Genomic DNA, 14,420 nt, shown 5'->3' on the forward strand with positions numbered 1-14,420 from the left:
TTGAACATAATAAGAGCCCCACATGCTTTACACAGAGTACATTTGAAGTGCATTTGTTCAGCTGATGCCTTTAACTCTCAAGAATCTTCATCTGGACACATGCATTTCCATATGCAGGTAGTTTTAGCATCAGGGGATATGACAAGGATCCCAGAGAAATACCACACATTCTATGAGATTCCAAGGGAATAAGTATGAATAAAAGAGGAACATGGAAAATATCACACCTAGTGAAAGTACCAGGGAATTCTGCATCCTCATTTCTGTCTCTGGGCACACTCAAAGCCATTCACACACATGCACGAGCACACACAAATACACACCTGGTAAGAGTATGGGAGAGACTCCAGAGTCAGGTGGAGAACCTTAGTCATGTGAAGAAGCCTGGGATACCCCTATCCTAGAACGCAGACAGCATATTCATCTCCTTCCCCAATTAGCATCATGAGAAATAGAGCTTGCTTGTTTATTTGTATCTTACACATCTTGCATAGGCCTGAGCACATAATCAGTTTTCAATACAAGTTCATTGAAAGATTGAGTAAATAGTCAATGAATGAATGAATGAAAAGTAGATTGGAACAGATCCCTGTAGACTAGAGCCCCCATAAAATGACCATCCCAGTCTTCTGATTGCTCCTGCTGCCTCGACAGGAGCCAGATAATATAATTCTGTCCATTATTAGAGTGTTTTAAAGGTTACTAAGGAAGTCCATGTCTATTAAACTCATCTTTACAACAATCTCATGTTGTGAGGAGGGAAGACACCTTGACCTTAATTTTACATATTAGGGAACTATAGAGCACAGAGGTAAAGTAACTTGTCTCAGTTCACATATCTATGGAGCCTATTGATAGATATGAAACTGAAGCCAAGATATAGTTATTATTCCCTATCCACTCTTCCATTGAGTGATAAATATATATAAATATAAATACACAAATACATACTGTATATTAGTGTGCACACATACAATATACATATAACAGTCAATTTTCATTATCTGTAGTAATTATGTTCTATAATCTCTGTAAACATTGATTTAGTAAATAGTGAACCATTGCTTCTATGAAATATAAATATATGTATGTATATATATATATATATATATATATATGCATATGTACATATTACAGAGATCATAACCTTACATTCTAAAAGCAATTCATATTGGTAGATTTTATTTATATTACTAAAGAGAAAACAAGGCTCAGAAGTGTTGAGTGACTTGCCTAAAGTTGCTTTACTAACAGATGCCAGAGTTGGGATTCATACCCAATCCAACTGTCCTCAGAGCCAGAGCTTCTTCTACCACACTGCACTGTTCCCTCCTGGCTCCATCCTCTGGTCACTTCAGTATGACAGCAAGGCAAGAACAGGGACCAAAGATGCTTCAACTGGAGAGTCGTACATAGGGGGAATTCAATTTTTCACACTCTGCATATGTCAGTGAATAACAGTGAAAGCATTGGGGGTATTGATTTGCAGGTACAAATTAAATTTAGTAAGCAGGTGAATTCACAAATGTGGAATCTGTGAGTGATGAGCATCAACTAATATATCATATCATATATCATATTACATTGTGTTATAGGAATGACCTTTCCCCCAGGTCTGTTTTTTTTGACAAAAGAAGGAAGACCAGATTTTGTGATAAAAGGCTGATCCACAGGTAGGCAACATAAACTTCTACCAGTTTTCTACCAGGAATTCATTCTCCATTCTGTCTGCAAGACAGACAATTAAACTTCCAGCCTCCATGCTTTCATTATTGGTATAATACTATGAGCACTGAACCAGTGTAAAAAGAGAAGGGAATATATTACACACAAAGGACTCAATTCCCTCTCAAGCTGCTTCACCTTACAGCACAGGAAGGGAAAGATCATTGCCAAGTAGGTGCCAATAGGAGGCACATGAGGAAACTGCAGCAAAGCAAAGAAAGTAATTAGAAAATTCTGACTAGGAATTTCAGTGAAGACAATTCTGTTGTGTGGCCATCAAGACACATTTGACTTTGAATGAGTTTTGAATGGGGCTATCTGACGCATAGAGGGCACAGCTACAACAGTGCTAGACTACAAAACAAGGCCATGATGACAAGCAGTGTACCTTCTGCACTGATCTCCACACCACAACCGAGGAGAGTGATCAGGAGAGCATGTCTAAGCCAACTGTTACTATTCACCGAGACTCTGCTCCCAGCAGGCTCTGTCTTAGGCATTTTGCGTGTGATAGACATTTAATTCTCATGAGAAAACAGCCAGGAACAGTATCATGCATTTTCCTTAAGTGAGGAAAGTAAATCTTAAAGAGGTGAAGTGATTTACCCAGAGTCGCTCAACCAGTCAGCAGCAAGGCCAGGGTTCAAATCCAGTGCTGTCTGAAGCCAATGTTTCTTCTACTAAATAAGATATTCAGATGCCTTCCTTCTATGAGTACTAGGGAAAAAGCAGATAAGGATCTTAACATAGCTAGCAGGGGTTTCCCAGAACTAGAATTCTCTATTCCATTCAAGAATGAAGCCATATTAAAAGGCCTACTCTGAGAGAAAGGAAAATGCAATTCACGAAATTGATGGTTTGTGTTTGTATATTGAGAAACTGACCTGAACTGAGCATTTCAATCTACATGATGATAATGTGTATGTTCTAATAACTATATTTTTTATTCTCATTATCACAAAAGAAATTATTTATTATAAAAGACACAGTTCCAAAGTTATCCAACTACCATTATTGTAAAAAAATGTAAAAGCTTTAGAAATGTATTCTTTCTTTTCATATACATGAATCAATGTAAAAATTAAATATGAAATAGTGTTCAGCTAAAGATTTTTGCTGTTTTGCTGAATACAAGACATTTGAAAAAACAGTAGGTTGGGATGTTCCATGATTTTCAAATCTGCCTAGATTCGCTCATTCTTATCTATGTGCCTATGGAACCCTTTCATGGGTTCCATAGGAAACACACATTTACCTTGTGCTTCCATGGGATAAAAGCATTATGTCAACACTCTTCTATCCTGCCTCTTCCTCAGTCTTTGCAGGAAAACAGATACCATTCCTGCAGCTCCCAAGTTTCATACATTGTATTTTTTAAATAATGTACAATTGATTCAGTGTCTTTGAACTTCCTCTAAACATCCAATGCACTTAGGATCATTAAGATGCTTTCAGAATGCAAGAATGTATCCCTCAAGTACTCTTTGCCACTCACAGTGGATTGAAAGTTGCTTCTGTCTCACCCAGCCTGGATGTCAGCTCGTGGTCTATTACTATAAATTACTAATGTTAGAAATGGTGAATAATGAAAAAGAACTATAAAAAACTTACGCAACAGGAGTTTCCAGGCCATGTGTTTGTGGGGTGCGCTAAGTGTTAATGTAGGAAAATAATATTTAAAGGTTCTGAAGATATCCATCCTCTGAATCAGTAATCATACTGCTGTGCAAGAATGTAGGATGGAAATTTTTAAAGTGAGGAACACCACCCTGATTGCATTAATTGAAGCTGCTTACTTTTTAGGCAAGTCTCAGTTTTGACAGCATATAGAACATGATGGGTATGACAGCAGAGGGTCCAGGGTAGCTGGTGAAATGTAGAAACAGCACTTGACCATATTGAACTGAGTCCATTGCCTGGGGCTCCTCGTTTGAGGAATCCCCAATCTTCTGTAGTAAATGGCAGAGGAACAGGGACTCAGGGAAGTAGAACAAGTCGGAAGGCCTAATGTAGGTAGGGATGATGAGTTTTAAAATGTTAAGTACAGTTTCTAGCAGGAAATCAAATATATGTTTATCTATCATACATATATAATTATTCTATAGTACTACTAACTAACTTCTACTCACATACTTTAGATTTGTTAAACCTTTCAAAATTGTCCTCCTTAAGGTTCATCTTAACATCATTTGCCATTGTAAAATGAATATTAAAGGAAAATAGTCTCAGAACTACTCTATAAGTAAGTCAATGGCTTTCCAACTTTTTTGACCCTAAATTCATCATTAAAAATATATATTTTATGTCATGACACAGTACAAACATATAAATATATAAACAAAAGTATACACACACAAACTTGAAACAATAATAAATTATAACTATAAGAATAAGAAATGAGAGAAGAGTACAACCAAAAACTGAAGTATTATGCAGTTGATAATTACATTTACCTAGAATATTTAGCAACATAGTACAATATTCACAATAAAAAAATAAAATAAAAGTATAGAAAATAAAAGAAAACAATTGTGTATATATAGTATGACCACAATTTTTAATTCAAAACTATCTTCGTAACTTTAGGTCATTGACACAATTTATTTAGGACTCAGAAGGAAAAAGGACATTCTTAAAATGAGCAGGTTTCAAATCCTACTTTCTCTACAGAAAACCAATGGAGTGTGGCTTATCAAGGAAAAAGATGAGAAGCTCTATAAAATAGAAGCCACAATTTCCTGATAAATTCAGACTATGTACACAATCAATTCATATTATATAAAGTATGAGTCTTAATTAAATAAAGTAACAGCAATAACAATGATGAAGACTCTTACTGCTTACCAAAAAGAAAAAATAAAACTAGAGTGATTCATAATTTATGTAATGCAACTAATGAGAAATATTGAATTACTTTACTATCTATTTATTCAATCATTCATCTGAGCACATAATATTTTCAAGTCACTGTCATATTCCTGGCTTTTTAATAGGGAATGGAGATCCCAAAGATAAATAAAAACAGAGATCTTGTCCTCAAGCACCTCAAAATCTAGTGGATGATTCAGGCAAGTAGACACAGACATTGAATGTGATGAACACAACACTTGAGTGAACATAAAGCACTATCAGGTAGGGATTCTGTGGGTCTTTGGCCAATGGGAGAAGGTTCACAGAATGGCTGACCTTGGGCTGAGTCTTGAAAAGTGTGCAGACTTTGCCAAGTAGACAAAAGAGAGAAGGGTGTCCCCAAGAGAGAAAAACAGATTCAAAAGCCCAGAGATGAAAGAAGATGCTCCCAGAGTAGAAATCCATATATTTCAGTATGACTAAAATGTAGAATACTAGATGAGGGGAGAATGGTAAGAGATTAAGTAAATAGGAGGGAAAAAGTGTGTTTTTATACTATTCTAAAGAGTTTGGGGGTTCTCCTGAAGGCAGTGAGACCATGAAATGTTGAGTTCTGAGAAGTAATAGATCTCCTTTGTGTTTCAGAAACATTATTCTAGGATGAGTTTGGAGGCATGGAGAGTTAAAGACAAGGAGGTTTATTCAGGCATGGGACTTAGGCCTGCAGATATTTGTTATTGTTAAACTGCCTCTACCAAGAGAATCTGCAAACAGAGACCCTGCTCTCAGTGATCCCAATATCCAACTTACAAAACCCCAAATCATAACTAATGGAGAAATGTTCTTTCTTGAGATGAATGTGTTCTGTTTGCCAGCACTTTGACACAGAGAAGTGCTGGCTTCATAGAAATAATTAATTCTCTTTTTCTGCCACTAGGATAAACAAAGAAGGAGAAAAGAAATAGATGTTCTAAAAAAATAAAATCCAAGGCAGATCAAAGGGGATATGGCAGAGGATTCAGCAACTGCCACCCTTAAGCAAAGAACACTAAATGAAGAAATGAGTTTTGGCAGCCCAGCCAATGGGATATTAAAGAAATTAATCCAGAAGGGATGTAATGACCTGAAAAAAAAAAAAAGATGAACAAAGAACAGAAGGATCAGAAGAGAGAAAAAACGGAATAGACAGGTAAGAGCTATTTTCTTCTCTGTCCCAACTATTTGAAGATCAGATTTAAGATGTCAGCAAAGGAAGAAGATATGATAAAGCAAGCCAAAGAATTGATTTGGCAAAATCATTTAATTTTTTATTCTTCTTATTAATTTTTCCTGTTAAAGCAAAGAATGCTATTTTAATTTACTATCATAACAGAGGAACTGTCTATTGATAAAGGCAAACTGGTTTAAGAATGATGAAGTTTCAGTGGATTCAGGATACATTTTCAGACACTTTGTTTTTCCAGTTAAAGATTAGAGTTGGTTTTAAGATTCAGACCTTTAATATAATGTACATTGAGGATTTTTTTTTTCTAGACTGGACTTCAGTGTAATAGGGAATTAAACTCAAAACATTAAATTCTTTCCATTTAGCACTTTAGAGAACATTTCTCTTCAGCCTTCCTAAGGTTAGTGAATATGACAATAATAAATTATTAATATTGAAGTATTTGGCATTCATCTAATTTTTAAATGATTCTTCCACCTCATTGGAGTTTTATTTTCTTTCAGTTCTATGAGTTAGAAACAGAGAAGATAATCTTGATGTTGTCAGAATATTTTCCTGATCAAAAGCTCTCAAATAAACTGAAATATCATAGACATTCACAAGGATAGGTAAGATTTTATAAAAAAATTAAAAATAAAAAAATAAATCTGAGTAATAGCTCAAGAGGTTCGAGTTCTCATTTACTACCTAGTTTGTACTTTTTACACATAAATTAATATTTGTTCCTTGGGCCTAAAGTGATGTTGATCACTGTGAGAAATTTAAAGCAGCTATTCAGTCTCAAATTTTTATAAACATCCAACCCTACCCATTGTTTTATGAATCAAGAAAATGTGTTACCAAAAGATCTGATTATTGAAGAAGTTACAGAATAAAAATCAAATTAAGAAACTCTCAGAGAATGCAGTTAGCTAAGTGGAGGGCCAGGGGAAAGAGGGAGCAATTGGGGGAATCATTTTATAAACAGTATAGATGTCTAACCAATGTACTGTATACTTGAAACTAATTTAAATAAATAAATTTATAAAAAAAAAGAAAAGAAATTCTCAGTTTGACTTAGAACGGTGATCCAGAATATAAAAAAGGTATATAACATTATGTTCATTTACCTATTTTTTAATTAAAATATCTTTTTAGTTTTGATACTCCAAATATTGTTTGGTCTGCCATCTGATTTCTAGAATTTTAGCCTCCATTTTCCCTATTCCAGCCTTTCCACTCCAGTTATTGCCCACATTGAAGAAAAAAAAAAGAATTTCTACTCACTCTCTGCACATCAAGGTGAGAAAGCATATGCCAAGAAAGCTGCCTTTTACCAGAAGTAGGTAAGATGACAACCAGAGTAGACAGTATCCCCAAGGACCTTGTCTTGTGGTCTGGGCACAGTGAGAATTTTCTCAGCTTTCTGGGGAAGAGGGGCACTGACCCAGCTTTCAGCCAGAGCCTGATGCTAGAGAACTAATTATTAGTGTGGAAAAAAAAAAAAAAAAGACGATTCAGGTCAATGTTCCCTCAAACATTGTTTACATTTGATTTTAAATCCATATAATGGCAGAATTGACATTTGAAGCTCACTACCACATTCATTTACAAGGTTTTGTGTTATTTTATTTTCAGGTTAGAAATGTTTGAGAAAGCATTTATTATTAAAGTCATGGCCTTTGCTCCTAAAGCTTTGCTTCTCAAGTACAATAACAAAAACTGCTAATTAAAAGAGGGGAAACAACCAGGAGTGATCACAAAGGAACATCTCTCCCTCATCAGCATAGAACTACAGACCAGCTCCTTCCAGTGCTCCATGAGGCTCAATATTGAGAAGCCCTCTTAGCCCATCCAGGGCATCCACTTAGAATATGAGGGGAGAAAAAAGCATTATTCTATTATATAATAATAATAATCCAAGATAGGCTAGGTTATTTGCAAAAACAAACAACTCCCAAATCTCTGGGATCGAATTCAACAAAAGTTCATTTCTCACAGTTACAAAATCCTCTGTGGGTCCAGACAACTCTCTGGTGCAACTTGCTCCCAGAGGGTAGCTCAATAATCTAGGCTGAGACAGGAGCCACTATCTCGTTGATGTAGCATCCAGAATATTTTCCTCCTTGTTCTATCTAGTAGGGAAGAAAATGTAATTCAATGTTTCATCCAGGAAGTAATAAATGACAAAGCTCATTGGCCAAACTAGTCATATGACCCTAACTAACTGTCAAGAAAACATCATTATCCCAGAAATTAGATGAAGAGAATCAGATTATGGCGAGCACTAGTCTATACATAATACCGTACATATATGTGATCCTTCTTAGTTTATATAATACTTATATACAGTGTGGGATAATTGTTTTAAAGAGGGATCTTGTCTCTTTTTAATAAATTTTAAAATATCTCACATATACCTTTATTTTCTTTTTCTTGTTTCTTTGTTATTTGCATTGATGTTTGAATTTTTGTTCCTTCCAAATGTCAGGTAAGTTAGTTAAGAAAGCTGATTTATTAAAGTGAGAATATTTTGGTATGTTAACATTGCTCTCAAAAATACATTTTGATATACCCTATCCCCATGAACTTTTACTCAAAAGATAATTTTATTAGCTCTATGTTATAGACAAATAAAATGAGATTGAGGCAATGTGTTTTCAAAGTCCTCTGATATAGGAAAAGTTTGAATTAAGAGCTTTTATTTTATACATAGGAAAACTAAATCATTAAGTAACTTGCCCAAGGTCACACACTAATTAGTGGCAGGGCCAGGATTTAACCTAGGTATTCTGCTATGCATTCCACTTTTAACCACAATGTTACATAGCCTCATGTACCAAAGAGAAAAGAAACCTAACATTACTTTCTATTAAAAAAGAAGTTAAAAAACATGAATCTGGACAGGCAGATAGATAACATATGTTGGAAGGCCTTTTGTGTCATGCTAAGTTTGGGTTAAGCCTCTAAGCTAGAAGCCAGCATATTTTTTTCTGTAAAGCATCCGATATTAAATATTTAGGTTTTGGAGACCTTATACTCTCTTTCACAAATATTCAACTCTTCTCCGTCGTTTAGGCTATTTTCACATAAAGAAGTGTTGTTTGTACATTAATTTTGTTTGTGCAAAAACAGATAATGGGCCAGATTTGGCCCCTGGGCCATAGTTTTCCTTGCTCTGAGCAATGAGGTACTTTGAAAAATTCTGAAATAAGCAGCAGCAAAAAAAGGCCCATATGAAAAATGAAGGATGCCTAAATGGAGGCAGTGGCAGTAGGAAGTAGAAAAGGGTATGGTCAAGAGAGGTCTTGGGCTGGTAGAATTGATGAGATGTGTCATTCAATTAGTTGTGTGGTGCAAAGGCAGGGAATAAATCCAGAAAGACCAGGGGTGCCTAGTGGTACCAGGTACCTTTTAAGGAATACAGGAGAGAGAGTATGGTTTAAGGGAGTTGAAGGGGGAAGACATCCTTTGGGATGGAACAAACTTGGAGCCTACTGTGAAAGACCACTAGACAGTTAAACATTCCTACCTAGGGCATAGAAGAGAGATTTGCATGGGAGATATAGGCTCAGAGTCAACAGCATAAAGATGGATTTTAAGCTATGGGAATAAATGAGACAGCTCAGGAAGGACTAAAGAAAATAAGAGGCTGATGAGAGATTCATGATATTAATATTTAAATAAATATCAGTTTTTAAGGATGTTATGGAAGAAAAGACACCTGGAAAGAAGACCAAGGGGAAGCATAGGAGCTCAATGAAGAAATCAAATGAGGAAGGTAAATTTAAGAATGAAGAAACCAGCAGTGGTAAATATTGTAGGAAAATCAAATAAGATTAAGTGTTCATGGAAGTTGACCTTTAGAGGATCACTGGTGGTATTAGAAAAAAAAAGTTATAACAGACCAGAGAGGAAGAACACCAACTTGAAATAAATCAAAAAGAAAGACAAAAACAGGAGTATAGGTGAGAAAGATTTGTACATTGAGTGATGGAAAGGACACACATGGACAGAAGAGAGGGATACTATGAAGATATAGGCAAGAAAGAGAGAGAACTCAATGGAACAAGGTTCCTGAGAGGTACAAGATGGTATCCAGAACACAGGGAAATGGGCTTACTTTGGGTATGAGGATATAGAGGAGCAAAAGAAATGCTCAGGTGTATGCAAAGACTAATATTCTGAAGTAGAGAAGCAGAATGGCAAATGTGTGAGGAGAAATTCATCTCTCCAAGAATAGCAGTTTTGAGAAAAACAGTACTATTGTTTTTTTGGAGATTAGGAAAACAAGGCAGTTTTGAGAGTAGAACATTCTCAGTAGGAATCCACTGTAGTGTTGGGGTTACTGGGAAGTAGCATTCTAATTAGTGGGTCATGAGCTTGTGATATGCAGTATAGCCCTCCCACACAAGCTACTTGGATAGGCTGGGAGTGCAGAGTTGCTTCTGCCTCCTAATCTGAAATGTGGGTGGGGAGCAATGATGGGACAGTCCTGAAATGCAGAATCCTAGCAGAGCCTCAGACCTTTCAGGTTGAGCCCTGAGATTCCCCAGAATAGACACAGGCCAAAGGAAGGTCTCAATGAAGAGGTGGCTCAAAGAACCCTTTCTTCCTCCCTCCCTTTCTCTCTCCCTTTCTTCATTCCTCCATTCCTTCCTGTGCCTTGAGTGAAGTTCTGCTTTCCCTTGACCCAGTTCCAACTTCAACTCCTTGTAAAACTTTCCTCAGTGCTCCACCCACCTCCAACAAAATTCAGTGAGCCCACTTCTGTGTTTCCATTAAGTGACGTCAAAACTGCCAACTGAGCAACTCATTCTAGTTGGCTGTGAACATGTCCTCCCTCCTCACTGGATTCTCAAAGACTGGCCTCTTCTCCCACCCTCCCCACCCCTTTCCCTAACAAAGTGCCACACACCTAGAAAAAATATAATAAATGTTTGTTGAATTGAAATTTGTCAAAAATGTTTTTGAAACTTCAATTTCTTGACTAATTAGACATAAAATTAGGAAAGTGGCTGAATGATAAATATTAAACTCTGAATCCTCTTTAAAATGTATAATAATGTCTGTAGAAGCAGGAATCTTTATTCTCTCCTTCTGAAAATATAATTATAGGACTAGAAATTACTAGAAAAATCATTCGTTTCTCTTCTGCCTCCAAGTAGGTTATATTATCTCAGACAGATGAAAATCTTTTTTTATTTCAAAAAGTGATATTTTAATTCCATCATTCTAATATAAAAAAGACCTCATCCTGCTTCCTTCTTTAAGACCTACATGGTACAATTACAGTTGGGATACAGCCAGCTGGATGAGATTTATTTTGTTATAATTTTACAAATTTTATATCAATATAAATTTTATAACGATATAAAATTTGTGTGTGTGTGTGTGTGTGTGTGTGTATTGAGAAAAGAGAGAGAAAGAGAGAGAGAGAGAGAGAGAGAATTGGCTATATTTAATTTAAAATTTCTGAAATGATTAAGTAGAGATTTTATTTTTACCTAAAACATGAACCTCTAGAAGTCTAGAAGTTTTTTGTCTTGACAAACCAGTTTTATATAAGAAAAATTAGTAAAAGGACACAATATGGTGGCTCTTTACATCACTGAGTAAATAGTATTCCTTTCTAAATTGCTCTTCCCTGTGTCTGATATTCTAGGATGTGGGAATGTAGCTATTTAGTCCCTTTCTGTTGCCATGAGAATTTTAGATCTGAATTTGTAGATATCAGGAGTCATTCATACAATTAGAAGAAAAGAACTGGGGATTACAAGGGGAAGAGAATGGTGGAGTATGGATTGAGATTGTTTTGGTGAACCTTGGATAGATTCGGGGGATGAGGAAAAGCCAACAGAGACTGTCTTGCATCAGTGGATAGAAGAGGGATGAGGTGTGATGCCATCGGGACACACAGCCAGTGGTCCAGTCTAGGAATGGGGGAGGGACTTTCTGAGGACCACCCACCTAGCTACTCCAGTGAAATTATGTTCAGGTTCCCACTATCTCTCCCATTCCTTCATTTTGGGGACTAGAGTCAGATTTCAGGAGTTGACTTCATAATTTGGAGGGAAAACAAAAATCAGAGATGCACTTGATATTTGAAAAGAAGACCAAAAAGGAAAATAAACTATTTTTTAGAATAAAATGCAACATGATAGCATTAAAAGAGTAGTTTCCAGAATCAGCTGGATTCAGAAACCAGTTCTACCATATATGTGTGAATTGGACAAATAATTTACTCTCTTTTAACATTTCTTTTCTCATCCTTGATGGGGACAATGGGATCTTTCTTACAGGATCTTACAAAGATTAAATAAAATAATAAATATCTGCAATATAGCATGTGTTCAATTAGCAGTAGTTATTACTATATTATTTGTAATAAAGAAAAACATATTTATAAATATCATCTTAAAGTTTATGGGAAGATCCTATAAGAGATAAATAATAAATTAATTAATGGTAGAGTATTATTATTACTGATTTAAGATATATAAAATAGTATTGGTGATATATGCTTTATTGTTATATTTTAGTGAATGTAAAATATGGATATGAGATTCCTCTTAACTTTACCGGTAACCTTTATTTCTCTATTAGGTCCTGTTTTCCTCAAATGGAAATTCTATATTGGGGGTGTAACGGATGCAGTGGTGTTTCCCCAGATCCACTCCTGTAAGACCAAACACTCATCCCCCAGCTGCTCAGTATGTTGGCAACTAGAAGCTCCCAGCTGAGTCCCTTCACAGGAGACAGCTGCCCTCAGTTATAGAGAGCTGCCTTACCCAAGATCACGTCCCTCCCCAGGACAGCAAGCCTCTGATGCTGTTTGATGTCCAATTACAAAGACCCAAACTCCTTGCCTCTATTTGGGACAACTCTGAGGGGCTCCATGTGGAGTCAGCAGAGGTCTTTGTTGTGTTTGCATCACTGTGAAACTTCTCCTCGCACCCGATCCTGCTTCTTTTACTCCCCCACAGGAGATGAGCATGAGAGTACTTCTCAGGCTCCATCTCAGAGTTTGTTACCCTGAATCCAACCTACAATAGAGGGTTTCAGGAAAATAAATTTTGTCATTGAAGAGAGACAACGAGGACTCCAGAGAGAAAAGTGAGAATCTGTAGAGTGATGGGTAGCCAGCATGCTGCAGAGATCACTGACTATGACTGAAAACTTTGTGGACCAATTGGAGGTGAGCCAAGAGGAAGGAGGCAGAGGCTGGAGGCAGAGCAGCTTGGCATGAATGTGGAAGACCTCAGAACCAAGAAAGACCCACAAAATCATATAAGTCTATGGCAGAAATACAAACTGAGAGAGAAAGAGAGAGGCCATAGTCACCATCACCTAGCATGGCCATTTCAGTATGATGAAATGCCAACTAACATGGGTTACCACTATTGAAATATCTTACTTAACAAAAGTTTTCTTCTCTTTCAACTCTGTAGTACAAACCAAAGAGAAGGTGAAATTTATCTGATCCAAGTTCTCTTTTATCTTTTGAGCCAAAACAATTTTATAACAATACTTATATCTTTTTCAGCTTTCTCTTTTTCAGACAAGAAATAGAAGCTGTTTGTTTTGACCTCTCAGCTTGTCAAACTATTCTTTTTATTCTGAACTTTTATATTATAGTAAAGGTTTATAAGGAGTTTATAAACTCTGCAAACTCTAGCTTACAGTTTAAAGAGCATAAATATGCTATGCCACCAATTCTGTGCTATTTAAAAGGGCAGAATTTATACTTTACTGTAATAATACTTGCCAGGTGTGCTGTAAACATTAGTGAGAGTTTCCTGGCTGGACCTTTATAAGTTTTGGTTTATTGACTATTTTATTATTTTTAGCTAATAGTGGAGCTGTTTCTGGTTACACTTAGAGATAGTGGTGAGTTTGATAAAAACGGGTTACTTCCTCTAGAAATTGATGATCAGCCCTCACCTGGCAGTTCTAGGGTTCCTCCTATGAATTAATTGAATGAAGGCTTTTGTCCCCCCTTTTCAGAAAGTGAGACATGTTTTCTTCCTTCTTCTCACCCCATCATAAGGGCTTTTAAGTTATTAAGATGTGTGCATTATTCAACAGCTGTGGCATATCCTTCTCCCATCAATTAACACCACAAGAGTGAGTATTGGAAACCACTGGGGAAAGGAGAGGGCAAAAAAGGAGTCTGCTTAGAACTACTGTTGTCTGCACCTGAGAAATGGAAGATCAGAGCTGCCGCACAGGCCACTTCTACTCCCTCCCTCCATTGGCCCTAGTGGGGCATCCAGGGGTCTACCTCAGTCATGAAGCATGGAGATGAGTTCAACTGGCTGGTACTACATTTAGGACACTTCGGGACTACCTGCTCCTTGCACCAGCCAGTTAGGGAAGAAAGTAGAAGATATAGGGGGTCACCCAAGAGTAAGTCCCCTGCTGAAATGTGGGAGAACATACATATTAGTTTGCTAGGGCTGCTGTAACAAACTATTTCAACCTGGGTGACCTAGAACAACAGAAATGTATTGTCTTACAGTTCTGAAGGCCAGAAGTCTAAAATCAAGAAGGCACTCGGGAGAATTTGTGCCAAGCTTCTCTCTCTCAGTAGATGATTTGTAGTTTTGGCTTATAGATGGCCATTTCTTCCTGTGTATTT

Source organism: Pteropus medius, unplaced genomic scaffold (assembly GCF_902729225.1).
Source record: "Pteropus medius unplaced genomic scaffold, Ma_sr-lr_union100, whole genome shotgun sequence".
NCBI lineage: Eukaryota > Metazoa > Chordata > Mammalia > Chiroptera > Pteropodidae > Pteropus > Pteropus medius.